Source organism: Vicugna pacos, chromosome 4 (assembly GCF_048564905.1).
Source record: "Vicugna pacos chromosome 4, VicPac4, whole genome shotgun sequence".
NCBI lineage: Eukaryota > Metazoa > Chordata > Mammalia > Artiodactyla > Camelidae > Vicugna > Vicugna pacos.
In genome coordinates this window covers 5902218-5922696 of record NC_132990.1, presented here as the reverse complement: position 1 = coordinate 5922696, position 20479 = coordinate 5902218, and the positions used below count along the sequence as shown (strand labels likewise).

General features: G+C 41.9%; 1 long non-coding RNA gene across 1 annotated transcript; it reads left to right on the top strand.

The window, feature by feature from the left end:
* Window positions 1-12677: 12677 nt before the first annotated feature.
* Window positions 12678-17399, top strand: LOC140695803 (uncharacterized). Its single transcript, XR_012071627.1, has 3 exons — window positions 12678-13590; window positions 15685-15806; window positions 17292-17399. It is a non-coding gene; the product is annotated as an uncharacterized lncRNA (long non-coding RNA).
* The last annotated feature ends 3080 nt before the right edge of the window (window positions 17400-20479 follow it).

Here is a 20479-nt window from a genome sequence, read left to right as displayed (position 1 = left end):
GCCAGAACCCAAGGATAGGAATTTTAGCTGAATGATTAAGTGTAAGGAAATAGGGATAGAACCAGACGGGGCAAGCAGGGCTCAGCACAGAGTGCCAAGAATAGGACCCGAAATTTTTCATGAATGATTTTCAAGGACTGGCTCAAGTTTAAAGGCTTCTCTCTACTGTCCTCATTGTCTCTTCAAGTTTTCTGAACCGTTCATCAACCTGTAGAGACAAAGGAACCAGAGACCACGCCAGGCACGGGCAGCCCACCAGCCCAGCCAGGGGCTTTCGAAGCCGCTCAGCCTCTGGGGGCTTGTGCAGGTTTGAAGGTAGTTTTGAGTCATTTGCCCGGAAGCAAGCTGTTTCGCTGCGGTTCTCACAGGGTAAGAACAAGGGTGTAGCATCTGAAATGTGAGGTTTCATTTGAAATTGTGATTTCATTCATATGAATAAGAGATTAAATTATGATATTTAAAAAGCAGTTAACCTTTCCCTAAATACTAAGGAGTTCACTGGCAAACTTAGTGGTAAATAAAAATGTGTGGTCACCGAAGACAAGGCATTCTACATGCAGTCTCAGAGGTGCTACAAGTGAAGCCATTATGGACCTTTTTATGTTAATGTGATGTTCTGGGAGTACACAGATGGGAAGGCTTGATGTAGGGTTTTCAACCTGAACAGGCATCAGAAGCACCTAGAAGACTTGCTAAAACACAGATACCTGGGTTCCAGCTCCAGACTTGCTGATTCAGTCAGAAGTCCTGCAGAGGGGCTTCTAAAGAGTTCCCGGGTGATGGTGCTACTGCTGGTCCCAGGACTACGCTTTGGGAACCACTGGCTTCATGCACTTAGAATCAAGATACATACATCGAATACATGGATATTTACCCACGTCTGTGCCTGTGTTCTGGCAGGAAGTGGGATGGTCTCACTGAGCTGAGCAGAGATCGATGCTGGCGGTGAGAACCCATGTGTTTTAGATTCCCGGGACGTGCTGCTGGCTGAAATGAACTTGGCATTGAGGACAGGAGCACGAGAGATTCAGACAGAATGCTAGTGCGGAAGGGAGCTGGGAGAAAGCTTGACGATCCCACATAGACACTGAGTGAGGGCTTTGAATTCCAGTTACCGCTGCGACACTAGCTACTTTGAAAACTTAGCAAGTTCACTTAAACCGGGTGAATCTCAGTTTCCTCCCCTGTCCAACTGAGATTCTTACGGAACTTGTGTTTCAGTCATAGTTCTTTTTTTTTTTTTAACTTAGTTTAATTTTTTAAATTGAAGTGCAGTAGATTTACAACGTCGTGTTAGTTTCTGGTGTACAGCATAGTGATTCAGTGATACATATATATTCTTTTTCATTATAGGTTATTACAAGACATTGAGTATAGTTCCCTGTGCTGTACCGTAGGATCTTGCTGTTTATCTATTTTATATACAGTAGCTTGTGTCTGCTAATCCCATGCTCCCAATTTATCCCTTCCCTACGCCCTGCCCCCTTTGGTAACCATCAGTTTGTTTTCTATGTCTGTGAGTCTGTTTCTGTTTTATAAATACGTTCATATGTATCATTTTTCAGATTCCACATAGAAGTGATAGCACATGATACTTGTCTTTCTCTGTCTGGCTGACTTCACTTAGTATGACCATCTCTAGGTCCATCCATGTTGCTGCAAATGGCAGTCACAATTCTTAGTTCCATTCAACTGAAGTCCGTCCTGGCTGAATGAAACAGAAAAAGGCATTATTACCAGGATATTGGGTGTTGGAGCAAAAATGAACTGTTCCACCAACCAATCAATGTTACGAAAAAAAGCGTAAGAACGCTGCTGTTGAATGAAAGAGCAGACATAAGAGGCATGACAACCAAATGCACCTGGCGGGCTTTGTTTGGGTCCTGGCTCAAGCAAAACGACCTGAAAAAGGCAACTGGGGAAATTACACCACCGCTGGGTTATGAGAGGACAGGAAGGAGTCACAGTGAATTTTGTTAGGTGTGCTGCTGCCCTGAAGGTTATGATTCTTCCAGAAGTCTTAACAAAGGCTGATATTCTAAGGTATTTACAAGTGAAATAACGTAATATCTGAGATTTGCATTGGAAAAAAAAAAACTCCAGGGAAAGAAGTCATGGGGTAGAGAGGAAGCAGAGGAATGTAGAAGAAACAGAACTGGCAAAATGCTAGCTATTGCTATGAACACATGAGGGATTCATTTTACTGTTCACGTGTAAGTGTGTGTGTGTGTGTGCGCACGCATGCACACGCATGTGTGCTTAAAATCCTCTATAATAAAATGTTAAAGCGAAACAGAAATCAGATGCTCCGTGAGGGCTGGAGAACAAGGCTCAGCCTGTCTGAACAAAGAAGACTCTACCTCCCAAAGGAGAGCAGGTTTCGACAGGGACACTGCTGTCATTGTCACCAAGCCCTGGATACTGGAGCAGGCACTGCCAGCAAGAGAGGCTGGGAGAATGACTGTCTGGCATTTTCAAAACCATGGGTTTTGAAAGCTGTAGGATAGGAGAATTTTATACTCAAAATCTGAAGACTCTCTGTGGGGCAAATAAGGTTACGATTACTAAAGTTATGAATAAACATACGCAAAGCTTTATAATACGCCTGTGTTTACTAAAATAAAACAAGGAAGACAGAAGAGTTTCAAGATCTCAATCCTCAACAGTTTTAAGCATACTTTAAAATTTTTATTTTATTTTTTTGCAGATAAAAATGTTTGCTAAGAGGCACTTTAGTTTTTTCAGTGTGTCCCTCCACCCAAATGTCCACAGTTTGTGTGATTTAAGACTCAGAATGATGGAAAATATTCACCTTTTGGACCACTCTATTTGTCTAGAAACTTGAATACTTAAGATTTTTTTTAAAAAATATTAACCTGAATTTGATTTACTCAGTTTACCATATCAGAACTGATGTTTCACAATTATCTGATCTCCAATACCTGGTTACAAAACTTTAAATGAGTTCTACTTTAAACTTTTCGTCTTCCCCTGTGAAAATTCTGCTCCTGAAGCTCTTTATGAGCCTTGGAATACTGTGCTGTGTGTTTTAACAAAGGACAATGTTCACCATCATTTGTAACCTTAGAGTTTTAAGTTGCATGAAATTTCAGCAGGAGAGATTTTTGGCCAGTTGTTCTGCAAAGGCTCTCAAGTAACACTGTGTAAGTAGCTGTCGGATACATAATGGACCAAAGGCGGAAGGCACGTTGCACGCTGCATTATGTTCTGATGGGGCAGCCGGGTAGGTTATGGAAGGCATCTGAAGGCTCGGTACATAGTGAAGAGGAGGATGCGACAGGAGTCCTTCATCCCCACCTCACCAAGGAGGGCACTGGGAGCTGGCAAGTTTGAGTGATGTGCCCGAGGTCACGTGTCTGGGTCACATCCCCAACCAACAGAGGACCCAGGACTGAAACACAGCAGCCTAGCTCCAGAGACCCTTAAAAGAAAGTAGTGCTAGTTAGGGTGTGGAAAAATGAGCCTCAAAGCATTATTGACGGGGACAAGGGGACTGTAAACTGATTTATCTCTCTGGAAGACAATTTATCAATCTGTGACAGTGAGAATGCCTTTTGATCCCAGACGTCACTTTTGAGAATTTATGCCTATCAAATTATCAGGGATGAGGCTCAAAGGTGTATAAATAAAATTATTCATTATAGCATTGTTTAGAATTTTAAAAACTTGGAACCTCGAATGTTCAGTAATCATAATCCAATAAAACTAATTAATGTCACAACAGATAAAGTCATATAAAAATGCTTAATAGCTTAAAAATCTTTTCATTTTATTTTATTAAGAGAAGAAAAAAGTATAACAGAATAATAGGAACAGCATGATCAATCTTGATTTTTTTTAAATTATGTGGCACCTCTACTCTGCCTTTATTAGGTAATTACTTTAAAAAAAAAAAAAAAAAAAGGACGGGGCAGATGCATGGTTCAGAAAAACAATCAGCCAGACTGGGTGGCAGAAATGAGTGAGGCTAGGTGAGCTGCCGAAGGTGTCTTCCTAGATTCAACGGGTAAACTTCAAATTTAAACAAGTGGAAAATAATTATCTTCTGGCTTTTATTATTCTTCCCTAAAAATACAAATGCTAAAATCAACGTAGTCCATGTTCAAAACAGTATCGGTGAGAGTTTGCAGCAGGGGCCATTATCCCAAAAGTCATGTTGATTAAATTCGTATTTCTCAATCTTGCTAAGTAAAAAATTAATTAATTAATTAATTAAATGCTTTATGACTAAGAATAATACACTTGTTTAGATGTTTCTCAAAACTATGTTTCTAGTAAACGCATTCATTAATAAAGAACCAGGCATTGAGATGAATAATAATTAGTTCTAGGCAATATGTCCATTTTGATAACTTCAGGCAACTTTGATTTTTGTCACTTCTTGGATAAGAACCTTAATTATATTCTCTGGCTTATTTGAACCAATTCAACTGAGTGAACAGGAAAAGAAAAACCAAAATGATTGTGTCTTCACTCCAGGAAGCATGTCTGCTTGTTCCTAACGAGGCCACCGTCGCATGTTGGTACCAGGAGCCAGGGAAGCCCTCCCTGGTCGGGCTCTGGTTGCATCTCAGGCTGGCCCTGTTCACCTGCAGACACGGGTGCACCTGTCACCATCCCACCCCTCACACAAACTCACCCGTACAGGTATAGCTGCCAGGGGTCCGAGCCCCAGCACACGCTGCGTCTTACCACACTGCAGAGGGCTTGCTGGCCGCACAGAGTGCATGCAGTAGGCGGTGTGATCAGTCCTTGCTGTCCGCTTCCTTCGCCTGGGTACACCGTTGAAAGCAGGCTTAGCACGTGATTTGTGTTGGCCAAAGACATGTGAGCGCAAGTTACACGTGTCGTATCAGGAGAGAAGTTTTGCGGGTCATTCCAAGCCTTGTCACAGTCTGTTTCCCTCTGCCCTGGGCCCAGGTAGTGACTGGTATGTGGCCCTGGGTTCTCTTAGAGGGGACAGAGGTCAGGGGCGGGCAGAGTGCTCAGCCAGTGCCCACGGCGAGCACTGCCAGCAAGACACAAAGCTCCCATGGGTTTTGGGCGGCGTGACTAAGGCTATGCCGACCGGGATGTTGGACCAGGGGAGGGAAAATTGGGGTACTCACCAAGGTGCTGCTTCTGCTAAGGGATGCCGGGGTAATAATCTGGTTCCCAGGTCTCTGAGTCCCAGCCTGTGCATGGACACTTAAACCAAGCCTCTCACGGTGACCTTTTGTTGAGATGGTCCCTGTCCCTCTCCTCTCAGTCCCCATTAAAGCCCCACCCACCTCTCTGCCCTCATCACCTACCCACAAGCCCGCTCCCTCCTTCAACCTGGGAAACTCTTAGAAGTCCCGGGTGAGGCAGGAATCTCTGCTCATAGTCGTCTTTTCCCCGAGCAACTTCTCTTCACTGGAGTCCTCCGTATTCCCCTCAGGGATCAGGATTTTGGAAGCCAAAGCCAGGAAAACAACCTTTGTTCTCTGCTTCAGTGCGGCCATGTCTCTTCCTGGAGGCAGTGAGCACACAGCTGTAACTGAGCTATTTGAACAGAGGACAGATAACGCCTTGCTAACTATGTCACAGTTATGACGCCGCCGCTGACTTCTGAAACTTCTTGTTTGGAATAACACCTATGGCCCATTACATAAGGCAGCCTTCATTGTGACACGCCTCTCTCCTTTGACATTGATTTTTGTCAATAAGTCCTTCTAATGCTGACCTTCTCAGGCTAAATTTAGTGGAAAAAGGGAGTGACTCTGATGGGACAGAAAACTACCAGTCAAAAAATAAATCAAAATAGGGTAAGTCGTATTTCTTGAATGCTCGGTGAATTCCTTACAATGATGAGTTCATTTAAAAAAAACCAACACTTTACTAAAAAACAGCTTATTTTTGCTGCATACCTTCTGCCCTTTGAGACATTCGTAAATACAGCAACATAGAGGCAAACACCACGATATGAGCAAATAGTACAGTGACAGAGGAACAGCTCAGAAGAATGGAAGCTCCCTGAGGGCAGTGTCACACCTGCCGGCTCACCGTTACCCCGCCGGCACAGTGGCCAGCACAAGGGATGCGCTCCCTGAACTGCTGTCCAGTGAACACATCCATGAGGACCTTGAGGATGTGAGTGGCAGGGGAGGGCACTTCTGGCTGGACTCCCCAGTGAGTTTCTTGTAAGAGTGTGGATTCCAGCTGATCTTTCAAGAAGGGATAAGAAAACAGATCAAAGTTGACTCCATCTCTTCCTCACCCCTTCATGAGTTTATTAAACACGGCAATTGTCACACGTTTCTAGTTTACTTATGCACACGTGTCTGCAGTCAAAATAGGAGCCCGATTAGGTCAGATTTCTAAAGATGATCCCGCGTGAACTTCGCTTTGCACGTGTCCACTCTTTGTCCCCTTAGTCTGCTGGAATCACCACCACATAAGGCCGTTTTGATGTCAGATTGAGCAAAGCGCTGAATTCATTTTGTGTTTTAGTTTTGGGTCAGTTGACTGACAACAATTTTGGGAAGCATCCTTTATGGCCAACGAGGTGCTTTGATTTGCTTAAATCACATACATGTAAAAGTTTTATAAAATAAACCCATTTGGGACTTTTCAGGGACAACAGAAACATAATGTAACGTGGGGGTGGGTGTGCACGTATGTACGCATGCCTGCAAGATGATGAACCCTAGCTGTTTTAGAAAAAATTTGTTTTAATTTGCTCTCTGAAGTGGTTAGCCAAGCTACAACTTCCTTTTCTTCTCTTTTGCAACGCTTTGCGAGAAGGACCACATGACCATCCATTTTGCTTTTTCATTCAGTATTTTTTTTTTTTGCATGACCCCTTGGAGCTCAGTTTTGTTTTAAGTCTAACACAGTATTGGGCATGTTTTAGAAGATGCCATCATGGGTAATCAGCAAGCAGAATTTAGTGCAACTCTGGGTCTATATTTTCTTCATGGGGTGATAGAAATTTCACCAACTCTGAGCATCGCTGACAATTTGGCCTCACACTTGCATCACTTGTCACATGATACTTTAAATAATCTTCCAAATGTCAGCTGTAATGTTATCTCTCCCTGCTAAGACAATGGATGGGCCTAAAATTAGCTGGCAAAAGACAGCTGGGTTGAGCAGGCGTTCTTCAAGGAAGATGCCGGAGAATCTTGATTAATACTGTCATTCCCTCTGGAATTAATTTTCAGGTCTCCCATCAGGTGTGTTGATGGAAAGCGGTCATACAGTTCTAGTAATTGCCTCGGATTCCTGTGCTGTCCTTCATCAGGGCCTCTAATGAAGTCTGAGTTGTAGCCCCGGGTTGATGTCAGACTGGAATGCAGGGAGGCTGAAAGCTGACACCAGTTCAGCAGAGCAAAGGGCCCTGGCTAAGGTTGTCTCCATGACAACCTGAGGATTTTCCTGGTGATGCATTTACACAGCAGGGTTAAAGTTCTGTGAAAGCAACAGCTGTTGTAAAAACAGTATATTAAATATGTTTAGGACTGTAAAATGTGCATTCTTCTCTGCGGCATTCCATCTGGGGAAATTCTGAAAATGCAAAATGTATTTTAAACAGAACCACTACACGGCAGGATATTTCTTTTGTCAAATCTCTATTTGATTCTTATTTTTGAAAGGAAGTATGAGAAAATTTTTGATGATCTTTTTTTCCTGGCGTTTATTTCTTTTAAAATTTTCTTTTCATATCCAGCTATCCAACCTACAACCCTGACTCCTTTGTACTGAACAGTATGTCTGCAGGAAGTCCCTTGGCAAATCATTTGGGGGAGGGCAAGGAATATATGAGCCTTGTAACCGAAATCATTTGTCATGCTTCTTATTTGAGTTTGTTCTTTTCTACTCACAGCCTTTTAGTTTTTCATGCTAACTGATTATTCTGACAGGTATTTGAAAAATGAAACAAAGAATTTTCCAAACAGTCACCCAAATATATTGATTTTTTAAATAGAAAACTCTTTGTTTGTTTGCTTTTTGCAAACCCTGTGCCCCTAGGTTGATGAAGCTGATGGTACACAGATTTGCAAGAGGTAGACGGACCTTAATTCACCATTCTGCAAGTCAGTGAGCAACCCTCTGGCATTCTGAACATGGTGACCAACCATCTGCGTGTGTCCTGGACGTTGGAATTTCACTGCTAAAACCAAGGAAGTTTTGACAAACCAGGACAAGCTGGTCATCCTAGCACTCAGAAACGTTGGCCAGTATCTGTTAATATGCCAGGCTCTGTATAAGGGGGTGGGATCCAAAGTCAAACAGTCCTTGGTCTGGTCCCATTTCCTTTGGTAATTTAGCGGAAAAATGTAGTCAGTTTTGGCTCTCTGCCTGAGTGTGTGCATATCTATAATAAAAGGTGATAAAAGTGCACCTTCCTTTATGGGGGTGTTGTGAGCCAAGGCACTCTCAGGTAAGTAGATGGTGGGACGCCTGTCTGAGCCAGGCTGCCATCTTGGTTGGGTTGAAGTGGGCATCTGCCAACCACCTCCTGAGTGCCTCTGTCTCTAGGCCGGGAGAGGCCAGCATGGGCCAGACAATCCTGTTCACAAGGTACCCCTCCTGGGGCCTGGAGATGGAGCATGCAAGAGTCCATTCATCCTGGCCAAATCACAACAGAGCCAGTGAAGCCAATTATGTGGCATTTCACTCTTGCTTCTTTCCGTTCAGGGATAGAGCAGAGAAAAATAAAATGTATTTAAGTCTGTGGACTCTCCAGCCACAGAGAATATTTGCTGTGAATATTTTTTTTTCCAAATCAAGTGAACCAAGAGGTACCAGTTGCGTGGCTCCTCAGTCTAACATGGGTGGCTCTGGAAAACTCAAGGATCCATTCTCCCTTTCCTTGAAAACAAACACCATAGAATTGGTGTACTCCCTCTGTTTATGAACAGGGAAAAGAAGCATCTAGCAAAACTTCTAGAAAGACATCTCAGAAATAAACATGGCAGCCAAAGGAACACACACCTTCTATTGTGCACTGTCCACCAGGATTTCAAGATGCAAATCTCCCAGGCTGGCTGAGTTCTCCAGCAGAGTGTTTCAGTGGTGGAAATGGAATCCTCCAGTCAACCACACAGAGTAGGAACTCCATGCTTGAGTATTCATTCATTCATTCATTCATTCATTCACCAGCTATTTACTGAATGCCTCCTACATGTCAAGCCCTGATCTACATTCTGAGAAAAGAGCAGTGGGGAAAATAAAGAACTCAAAAAGCAAGACAAAGACTCTTGCCCTCATGCAAGAGAGAGAGTGAATTAAAACTCCATCAATACACACACTCATAAATATTTTCTCATAAATAAACTCTTTACAACAGGAGCATTATAACTTCCTCATTTCAAACAACTTTTCCAGGTAAGTTTAGAGGTCAGAGTGTCTTCTCAAATTCTAAATTATAGTATCTTGATTAATACTCTAGATAGGTGTTTATTTTCCAGACAGTCATGATTTGCATAATATGAAAGGAAAACTGGCAGGTAGGTAGGAAGCACGGGTCTATGAAAATTGTCTACAGTTAGTATTCCTGTGAGCACAATGCAGTGCTTGCGACAGTCAAGATCCTTAGAGAAGAAGTTAAAACTCACCTGTATTCTTAGCTGAATGAGCTCATCAGAGCAAGTTGACAAACTCAGCAACTGAAGTGCACTGTAGAATTTTTGAACAGAGATTTTTCAGGGAAATTTGGCCTGATGTGATCACCTCTCCTTGAAGGTGGCTGAGATGGACTGCTTTGCAGAAAGAAGTTCCACCCACTAGTCTGGGGCTAGATTGAGCAGACAGTGCCTGAGAGTCACCGAACTGATGGTTTTGAAGACCTTCCAGTCTTAATGGACATAATCGTCCCAAAGAAGGTGTAGAATCTTCACTTTTCACTCACTTGAATCTCATGTCCCATGGTTGTGCTAAGCACTGACTATAGACTTCTCAGGGTAATTTTTTCTTGTTGCTGTTTTGGTTTGGGATTTTTTTTGTTTGTTTTTTGCTTGAAGGCTTCCATGTCTTTAAATCGAGTATCCTAAATCGACACAAATAATATCTGATTTTCCACTCAAATAATTTTTCCATATATTTTGGTAGCTTTCTAAAAAGATTGGCCAGAAACTGGAGCCCAACGAAAGCATTAATTTACATGAATAAACTAACAGATCCTGAGGATAAGTGACTATATTTAATACCAGATCCTCTGAATGAAATCTACCACAATGCTTTGTTCATGATAAGTGCTGTGTCTTGGAATACGCATAGGAACAAAGATAGGGTGTAATTGTAATAGGCCCTAGGCTCCACATTCAATACTGTGAAGTATTTTTAAGAAGGTGCTCTCATTTGTAGCATCGGTAGGTGGAAATATTTTCCTTATTTTGTAACAAAGCTCTGTCATCAAGAGAATTTTACTCGAAGTTATTTCGTAGACAAAAAAGAAAGATTACACTTTTGTTCTTTCTGAACTAGAAGAAGCTGTTTTCAGAAGAACTACATCTACTATATTCCCGGTGAGATGATGACATAACAAACACAAAAATAAAAATAAAAAAATTTTTGACTCTTAAAAAGTAAAATCGTTTTCAGAGGACAGCCTTGAAATTGAACCTATTAAGCACTTGCCAAAACATCTTCTCCTGGACCATCTGCTTCCAAACATGCCATAATTCTTAAACATCGGGAAAGCCTCGATGATTTCCATGTATAGCTAATGTTGCTAGAGGTCTAGGGCAAGCAGAAAGGGCTTTGCTCTGTGGCTTTATTTTCAGAGGTTTGGTTTGGATTTGCAAGCCACTCTTAGAAGGTAGAAATAAATATTTGTAAAACCCAGTAAGGATGAAAATGAAGTCTTAGATTGAAAAACCCACGTCCTAGAACTACCCTGCTGGACCAGCTCTATATGGAAAAGTGCCCCCAGAGGTGACGTCTAGAACTGCATGCAGTGGGAACATCTGAACAGACTGCTGGGACACTTTGGACCCGTAACCAGGAGCTTCTCAAACTGGCTTTCTTGTTAGTTCATATGCTGTGTTTCTTTTGGAACATTCTCCATCTTCTCTAAGAGTCCATTTTCTCATTTGGAGATGAACTCTGTTTCTTTTCAGCAATCCTCTTCTACACAGGCAGGATGGGGGCCTTCCACGGCGGGGCTGCGTCCCGCCTCTAGGGCGACCCCGGCCGCCTGCACTGAGCACAGAGAGCAGTCTGCCAGCTTCTAAGAAAGAAGCTTCCCCACTCCTAGTGAATCCTTGTAATATGTTGAAACAGCAGCAGATGGGAGATCTGATATCTTTCTGATGTTAGATTTAGTCCCTTTCTTGATTGGAGAGTCCAACGATCCTTTAAAAGTGAGCCTAAGAAAGAAAGCTTTAAAAGGACAGACACTGTTTTCTCAAAATCTAATTTTCCCTAAACTATGAACCTTTTCTAGATAGATCAGTTTCACCTACGTAGCAGCTTGTTGATTTGAAACATATACACTTGGCCCCTTAATGTCTAATTTGCTCAAGAATTTCTGGATGTAAATTTTCGTAAGATTCCAGGAAGCTACCTTGCAGTATAGCCAGTTTCCCAGAACCTAAAACAAATTAGATTAATCATGCTAGAAACGAAATAAAAGTGCCTTGTTGGGGCCTGTTTGGGCAAGCCCGAATGCTCTCTCCTGTTGGCCAAGAGGAAAAGAGCGTCTGGAAGGGCTTAGCTGCCACCCACCCTGTGCGAAAACAGAGCCGTGCCTCTCCGAGCATCCATGCGGCTTCATTTCAGATGACTCTCCAAGTATTCTATCAGATGCCGGCATCTTGTTCTCTTCAGCGAGAAAATAAACAACAGGCACAGCTTTCGGTGATTTTTATTTGTGATAAGTGTGATCTGGGGACGCCGGGGCTCAGAACGACCAAGCCTTCGTTTTCCTTAACGATCATCCAGCGGAGCTATTTTTCTCCTGTCCTTGGTGTGCTGGGCATCCTTCCCCACCCACCCTCCGGTTCTGTACTCCTATCAGTGCTGGCATCTCGGTGTGCATGGGGGTATTCACAAGCCTCGGAGAACGCGTGGGTCTGGCAGCGCCTGACACCTGATGTGTTCTTGTTGATTTCTTCCTTGCAACCGCATGAACTCCCGCGTGTCCCAGAACGGCCGGAGGAGCCCCGCCCGGGGCCATGTGTCCCCAGCCGCGGGCTGCCAGCCTGCACAGAGCCCGGCTCACCGCTGCACGAGGCGGCGCTGGTTCCCAGGCGCTGTCACTCGATCTCTCCCCTGCTCTCGCCAGCATTCAGGAACTGAAAGTATTTACTTTGTGTTGGCTCGACAAAACCCAATAAACAGCAACGTTCGCAGGGCCCAGAACACATGCCAACGGAGCGGAGGGAGGAGGGTCCAAATGGCCCCAGTTATGCTTCCAAGAGGGGTTTTCTGGGATGCGAAACCCAGAGGCACCCCCAGTCTCAGATTTCTTTTGCCTCTGAAGTCAGCATTTCCTGACCCCGGCCTTGGAACCGAATAAAAGTATGATCTGCACCCTCATTTTCATTTCTACATCTCGTTCTGTGAAATGTAGCTAAAAAGGGTTTTCAAATCATCTTCCCTGTTTCCAATTAGGGACTTGCTCATTTACTCAACGAGTCATTTAATACATTTTTACCGAGCTACCAACACTTTCTGGGATCTATTCTGGGTGACAGAGATTCAATAATGAACAAAAGAGAATCTCAAACCTCAAGAAGATAAATCAACAGAATAGTTTCAGATTGAGACACCAGACATGAAAGAAACAGACTAGGGGGCTTGATGGTAACGGGGAAGCTGGGATCGACAGGGAATTAGAGCAGGCTTCTCTGAGATGCTGTGGGTAAGACCTCAGAGTGCAGGGGCCAAGTGAATGAAGCATATGGGGGAGAAGGTATCTCTATCACTGACTCACTCCTATATTTTTTCAAGCTGTTGGTCCTCGCTACCATCACGTCAATTTTTTATTCTTGTATGTGATGCTGTACCTGTTTAATCACCAAGAACATGAAAACGCTGGCCATAAGCAGAATTCCTTGAAGTTTAGCAGAAGCAACATGGAATGTTGACAACATCCTCCAAAGCCGTGGTGAAACGGTGCAGCCCAGGAGGCTTGGCGACCCTAGGACACATGGCCCCAGGACAACCTGATCGAAATGCTAGGTGTCACATCCTACACTTCTTTGGAATCCTAGTCTTAAGGAACTCCAAGTCATCGGGGTACGGCAGCTCTCCCAGGGAGCCCAGAGCCAATGTAAATTGAGTTGATCCTTGGCATCATGCAAGATGGCAAGTGTAGGGCTGGAAGCTTTTGGACCTGGATGGGAGTTCTGCCTTTTCTCCCGGTGTCCTTGGGAAGGTGACTTGCCCTCCTGAGCCTCTGCTTCCCTGTCTGTGAAATACTGTGGGATAATATTTGAAACAAATCTCTGGTGCATGGTAACTTTTCCATTTCATTAAGTGAACAGAGTCTTCTTCAATTAGAAACCTATGCAAATGAAGACCTGGGGTATCATCACCCAAATAGTGGCTTCTGGTCTGAGCACTTGTCATTTGAGTCAATGAATTTTCAACAGCAGAATGGTAAGTAGGGAAAAGGAGCAGAAATTCTCTGAGGGCATTCCAGAGAGAATTACTCTTAGAAAAGAGAACTGCTTTTGTCCTTCAAGGGTGAAGTTGGCTGGGAAAACAGGGGATACAGTCAGATCCAGCTGGCTCAGGTAGGGGCACCAAGCACCCGCAACTCTTGTGAATTTTGTCTCAAGTTCTCTTCCTGTTCCCAGCAGCGTTTGCTGGCACAGTCCTGCGTGCTGTGATTTCATCCTGGGGGGCTCCTTCAATATTCCCTCCACCTCTTGAGAACCATATTGACAAAAGCTGGGTGATTCTGTTGTCATTGGGTTCAGGAGACCTCTGTCTCTTCTTTTGTAAAATGAGTTACAGCCTCTAAAGGATCACCAGTTTCTTCACACACTAACATTAACCACGCACAAGATTCTCTAAGTGTAATGTCTCATGTACAACTTGCTGCTCTATGTAAGGAAATAAATGGTCAGGGAAGCTAGTTAATTTCTCCTGCCACTAGAAAATGGCTTTCCTTTGGACTAAGACATCAGCGAATTTTCCGGTCTTAGTGGCTTTACAACATCAGTCAGACTATTACACTTTTTTCTCTCTCAAAGTAGAATTATATATTAAAAATTGAAGAATGAATTATTTAATGGCTAAAGAAGTAACAGTACAGGAGTGTTTTTTATAACTAAAATTGTCAAGATACAATAAGGAACAATGTCTCCTTGTGTATTTCTGTGCCAATGGATGTGGTTACCAATTCTATAATTTTATAATAATTTTTGTCTCCTTGTAGGACACACTTCTTGATTTTGTTTTTAAAGGTTGCCTTAGTGCTTCTGGAATTTTTTTACTGTCATATGTGGATTTTGTGTCACGCTTCACACAAAAAGAAGTTGCTTGAAGTTTTAATAGAATTATAGTAAATTAATAGGTTATAGTAAATTAATATATTATGTAATATATAATATATTGACAGACTATTGATAGATTATAGTAAGTTAATAGAGGGAAAATTTATATCTTTATGATGTTAGTTTCTTCTCCAAGGACTTGATAATGTCTTTTCATTAATTTAGGTATTTAATAGCATTTTAAATATTCTTTATGCTTCGTAATAAAGTTGTTGCTAAGTACTTTGAATATTCATGCTACTTTGCAAATGAGGCTACCATCAATATATCTACCATCTGGTTATCTCTATATATGAATTAGTGCTGTTAATTTTCTTAGTAATGTTGTCTACTAACTTGTTAGTTGCCCACCTTGCTGAATATATATACATAGCTCAGATATACACCTATGTATATTTGTATATGTATTTGTATATGTATAAACATGGACTGGAAAAGCAACATAGCAGGGTCATGGCAGTGACTGTGATAGTAATTTCCAGCGGGAGAGGAGGGATGAAGGGAAGGAAATTGAAGCAGAGAGGCCAACGAGAAAGAGAGGGTACCAACTTCAGCTGTAATATTGTCATTGCTTTCACTAAAAAGAAACCGAAGCCTAATTGACAATGTGTTAACATTTATTCATTGTGAATTTTAGGTATGCAGGTATTTGTTTGTTACACCCTGAACCTTTCTGAGTTTTTAAAAACTTAAAAAAAAAAAGTTTTCTGTTGCTTGCACTACGTAGCAGGCTGCCCTCTATTGTACCCCCTGCCAACGTCGCTTACAGGTCACCTGTCTGTACACATGGGGGTTTTCATTCTCCGGGCTCTACCCCACTGCCCTGTTCAGCCCCTTTCACTGTCAAGAAGCATTCTTTTCACTGACCTTTTGATCACCTGTCCCCCCCACCTTTCCACCAGAACAGAAGCTCTGGGAGGCAAAGTCCCAGGCAGCCCTCTTCCTGGCTCTGTTATGAGCTGCAGAGCAACGCCTGGCGCGCTCGAGGGGCTCACCTGCTGAACGAATGAGCACTGCCCTTGGAAAGCAGAGAGTAATGCACATCCTGAGCTGCCCTGTCAGCTCTTGGATAAGCTACTCACAGCTTCTTTTCAGGGTCAAAATGGAAAAAGTTCTCTGTTTTCAGGAAGGAACAAAGATGAGGTTATGCACTCTTCTTGAATTTGTGAATTACTGCATTTTTCCCACTCAGGAGAAAGGTCTTTGGCAAATCAGGTTGGGACATGGCTCTGACTGACGTGGCTGCTTCTCCCCCGCCTGGGTCCCCCTCCCACTGCCCTGGCAAAGCACTGCCCGGGGGGCCCAGTGGATTCTGTAAGTCCCTCACAAACTCTGTTTCTTTTTTTTTTTAATGGAAATATATTTGATTTACAATATTGTGTTAGTTTTAGGTGTACAGAAAAGTGATTCAGTTATATGTATTATATTTTTCAGATCATTTTTCATTATAGGTTATTACAAGATATTTAATATAGTTCCCTGTGCTATACAGTAAATCTGTGTTGCTTATCTATTTTATATATAGTAATGTGTATCTGTTAGTCCCATATTCCTAATTTATCCCTCCACCCCATCCCTTTCCCTTTTGGTAACCATAAGTTTGTTTTCAATGTCTATGAGTCTGTTTGTTTTTTAAATAAATTCACTTAGTAATATTTTTGGGATTCTATATATAAGTGATATTATACAATGTTTGTCTTTCTCTATCTGACTTACTTCACTTAGTATGATAATCTCTAGGCCCATCCATGTTGCTGCTAATGGCAATATTTCATTCTTTTTTATGGCTGAGTAGTATTCCATTATATATATCCCACATCTTCTTTATCTAGTCATCAATTGATGGACACTTAGGCTGCTTCCATGAAGGCCTCTGTTTCTTAAAATTTCCAAGTACTCCCTTGCTTTTCTCTGGACATTTAAAAACATATTAAAAGAAAATAAGGGGGTAGTTGATGAATGAAATGGGTGAAGGGGGTCAAAAAGTGCAAACTTCCAGTTATAAAATAAATATATTTTATTTATTACCTGGGAGTGCAATATACAGCATGGTGACTACAGTTAATAATACTGTATTACATGTTTGAAAGCTGCTAAGAAAGTAGGTTTTAAAGTCCTCATCATGAGAAAAAAAATTGTTAACTATGTGTGGTGGCAGATGGTAACTAGTCTTTCCATGGTGACTGTTTCATAAAACATACCGATGTTGGATCATTATCTGGCACACCTGAAGTTAATATAAAGTTATATGTCAATTATACCTCAATTTTAAAAATAAAATAAAATAGGAAAAAAAATTTTAAAGCTAAACATTGTGATTTTGGTCACATGAAAAGAGACAAACTGCTAAAATTGATGACTTTAGCAATCTGTTTGCCCTTGTGTTATTTTTTTAATACATTTTTTGAAGTAGAGTCAGTTTACAATGCTGTGTGCTTGTGTTATTTTTATTATTCCTTATTAACCTTGGATAGTCACCTCCCAGTTGTTTGACTTACATTTGTGTTTTTAAAATCTTATTTAAAGTGAGCCGTCGGTATAAAACATTGAACCATTTTTTAAGGATAATATTCTTTAAAATATGAGCCATGTCATTATAATAATGATGCCATCATAATATTTACCCCATTATTTATCTAGCTCAAAAACATACACTGACTAGTGCTAGACCTTGACCAACGCCATGTCAAGGTGCTTGGTATGACATGGTGTATAATTTTTCTGGCATGACCCTGTGTTTTAAAGACCAAACTGTGAAACTGCAAGTAGAAAAAAAGAAATAGCGTGTGCTCTTTAAAGCTTCCAGGTGTACAGCAGCCGAGTTTCCATCATCAGGACCACTGTGGTACGTGATTCGGGGAGAATTCTCCTCCAGCAGGAAGGGAACGGCGCAGAGTCCACTTGTACCCTGGCCCTGAGCCGCTGAGAATGAGGAAGAGGCTGGAGCAGAAGGGCCATTTGTCTTTGTTATTAGGAAATAAATCACCCTTTGTTTTCCTGGCCAAACTCCAGGAATGTCATTATTACCAAATAAATTGTGTCGTTACAAATCAATCAAGCCACCTTTCATTTAAATGTGAATTACTTTAATTGTCTGGGCTTCAGACTTGATTCCACCCCATGGAAACAAATGATTAGATACATAGATCATTCAAACTCTACATTTGGTACAAAACTGTCTACAAAAGCAAGGTTTTTTTGTGTTTTTTTTTTTAAGATTAGGCAACAAACCAACTCATCGTTCGATATTCTCTCTTACTTAATAAAGGGGGTACCCCGAAACTTTCCTTGGGAGTATAAGATCTATTTGGCAAGAAGCTAAAAGCTATCTTTCTCAGAATATGGCAAAAATTACAGACTTGGAGAAACCATGAATTAGGTATTTATGTCCGATTAGCATTTGCATATTTTAAGATCTGTCCTTTACTGATAAAGGAATCAGACATGTAAGATTTCGTGAATATTTGGAGGAAATTTCCTAAGGACTTAAAGATTGGGTGGATGGATAGTTACTTTTAACCAAGTTTCAATCTACTTTTTGCTGAACAGGAAGATTATAACTAAAACAACCCTGGTTTTAAGTTCTGCTGTGGGGATTCTTCATGTGGCTTAATAATTTCTTTCGTGGAGTTATCGGCAGCATAGCCAGGATTTCGGAATTAATGACGATACTCAGCGAAAAGGTTGCCCGGTTTCCCCTCTGGGTTCGCAGTGGGTTCTCACACTGTCCTTTCTCTGTGACCTCTCTCCCACCTCTGACCTCCTCTCAGTTTTCACCCTTGCTTTAACAATTGATTTATGATGGGCCCATGGAAGGGTCAAGCCCACTTTTATGGTTTGCTTAAAATATTTCTTTTAGAGTGAGCATCAGAAGTGGTCTTCAATCCCTGCTAAACAGTTTCCCCCGGACCTCAAAAGAGGTCTTTACTGCCCATCACTGCACCTTATTTATACCTTTTGTCCTTGTGAAGAGAAACTCATTAAATAAGGCAATTTTGAAACTTTTACCAAAATGAATAACTTATAAAAGATGTGGGATTAGCTTTTTTTTTTTTTCTCCCCCCAACAAGATTGTCTCTGTCTGCATCTGTAACTCAGCAGAGGACAGTGTAAGGAGGAGAGCAGAAAAAGCCCCTGAGAATCATTATAAGCCTAGGATGATTTCTTTTACGGGATCTCTTTTTCTCTGCATTTGACAGTTTGATCTCTGCTGGCACCGAGGTCTGCGCGGCCATTGGCATACCCTTACATTCATTGCCTCGACAGTAAATTTCGCCCTTTTGTTTAATCAGACTTCCTGTTTTGGTTTCAATATACTAAACAATTGCCAAATTTAGAAATGCTTTTTTTTTTTAAACTCTGGGTAATAGAAGGGCCAATTATTTTATTTTTATTTTATTTTATTTATTTTTTTACCCTTTGAAGATTCGGAAAAATAGAAAGAAATTTGAAAGATAGAACATTACTTGTTTTTAAACACAGATACGATCTGAAAGATCAAATAGTGCCCTAAAAAAGGAGGGTTTAAGCCAAGATTTATGGCCTGAGAATTAATACAATCTTAATATTCTACTTTGGACCTCAGCACTGGAATTTAGATTGCCGTGAGTTTTTTGCCGCTTTAGTGTGCTTCTGTTAAACAGCACCAGATGATACTCCCATAGATGGCTTCCCCAAACTTATTGATCTACCCCCTCCTCGGTCATTAAAAGCGTGATTTATTAGTCTGACATTTTTAACAGGGCAAAGCTCAGAGGTTTATTAGAATGGAGTTTTCACTTCCACGTTGCCTTCAGCAGCTACCAGGGCTCCCAAGCCATCAAGATAACTACGTGGCTTTCTAAGCAGAAGGCAGCTTTTTCTTTGTTTAATTTTTTTTTTTTAGTGAAATGGTAGCTTCTACAGATTTAAAAGTGTTTTATACCTATTACATAGCAATGAATTAATTTTTCTCATTTCACCCTTCTCTTTCATGGAAAGCGAGATGTCCCGCCACCCCGACTCCCCACCCCGCCCCCATTTAACGCCGTCATTTCCTTAGTGTGCGGCTTGGCAGGACTCCAGGAGTGAGCAAACTTGAACCCAAGGGTCTGCTGCCAAGAGTCTGTGTGATCTCAGACAAAAGCGTAGGTCCCTGACCCACTGTCTTCCTCGCCCGGGGAAGGGGACCCAGCCGCGAAATAGGAGTCTGTCATGCGTGAAATCACAAATCCAGCCACCTAAGTGTGACTGTCCTGGTAGACGAAAATCGTCCAAATTAAGAGGCTGTGGTCTATATCCTAAATTCCTGGTCATGGATCTCTATGAATGAGAGCCTACATGTGTGCCCACCATCAAACGGAGATTCATCTGTCTGGATTCTGGCTGGTGCCCAGGAGAGTAACGTGTCAGCAGCAGGGGGTATTCAAATGAAGGGATGCTGTGGGGCTGAATTCCTGCCCCGGGTTTGAACCTTCTGTCCCACCAAGTTCTGTGGCTCCTTTTCCTCCCGTGTCTTCCTGTACTGCATGTCTAATGTGCCCGGATTTTATTAGGAGGCATTGAATAAGAGAAGAAGGAGGAGCTGGAGGAGGAAGAAGAGGAGAAGAAATCAAGAGAAAGAGAGATGTTTCTTTTGACGTTATTCTATTAGCCGCCATACCACGTATACAGCACAAACCAGAATATTAGCTTCACATCTCCCAGAGATTGTTTGAATCCAAGTCCTTTTGTTTGCATTCACATCAATTACAGGCACAAGCACACAGCCGGAGACACTAGGGGAAGAGGGGGACTCAGCCCAGGTCTGAAGTTAGATCTACTGCTAATAAGAAACGACTGCATTTGAGATCTGCTACGATGTGTGTTCTAAGATACCACGACTTTGGCTGAATTTTTAAACTGATGCTTTTGAAGCAAAAAATGTGGTACAGTACTCTCTCCAATGAATTATAAAATGCCTCCTGTGCTTTTAACCTCCTTCTAAGCTTTCCATTTTTACTTCCTCC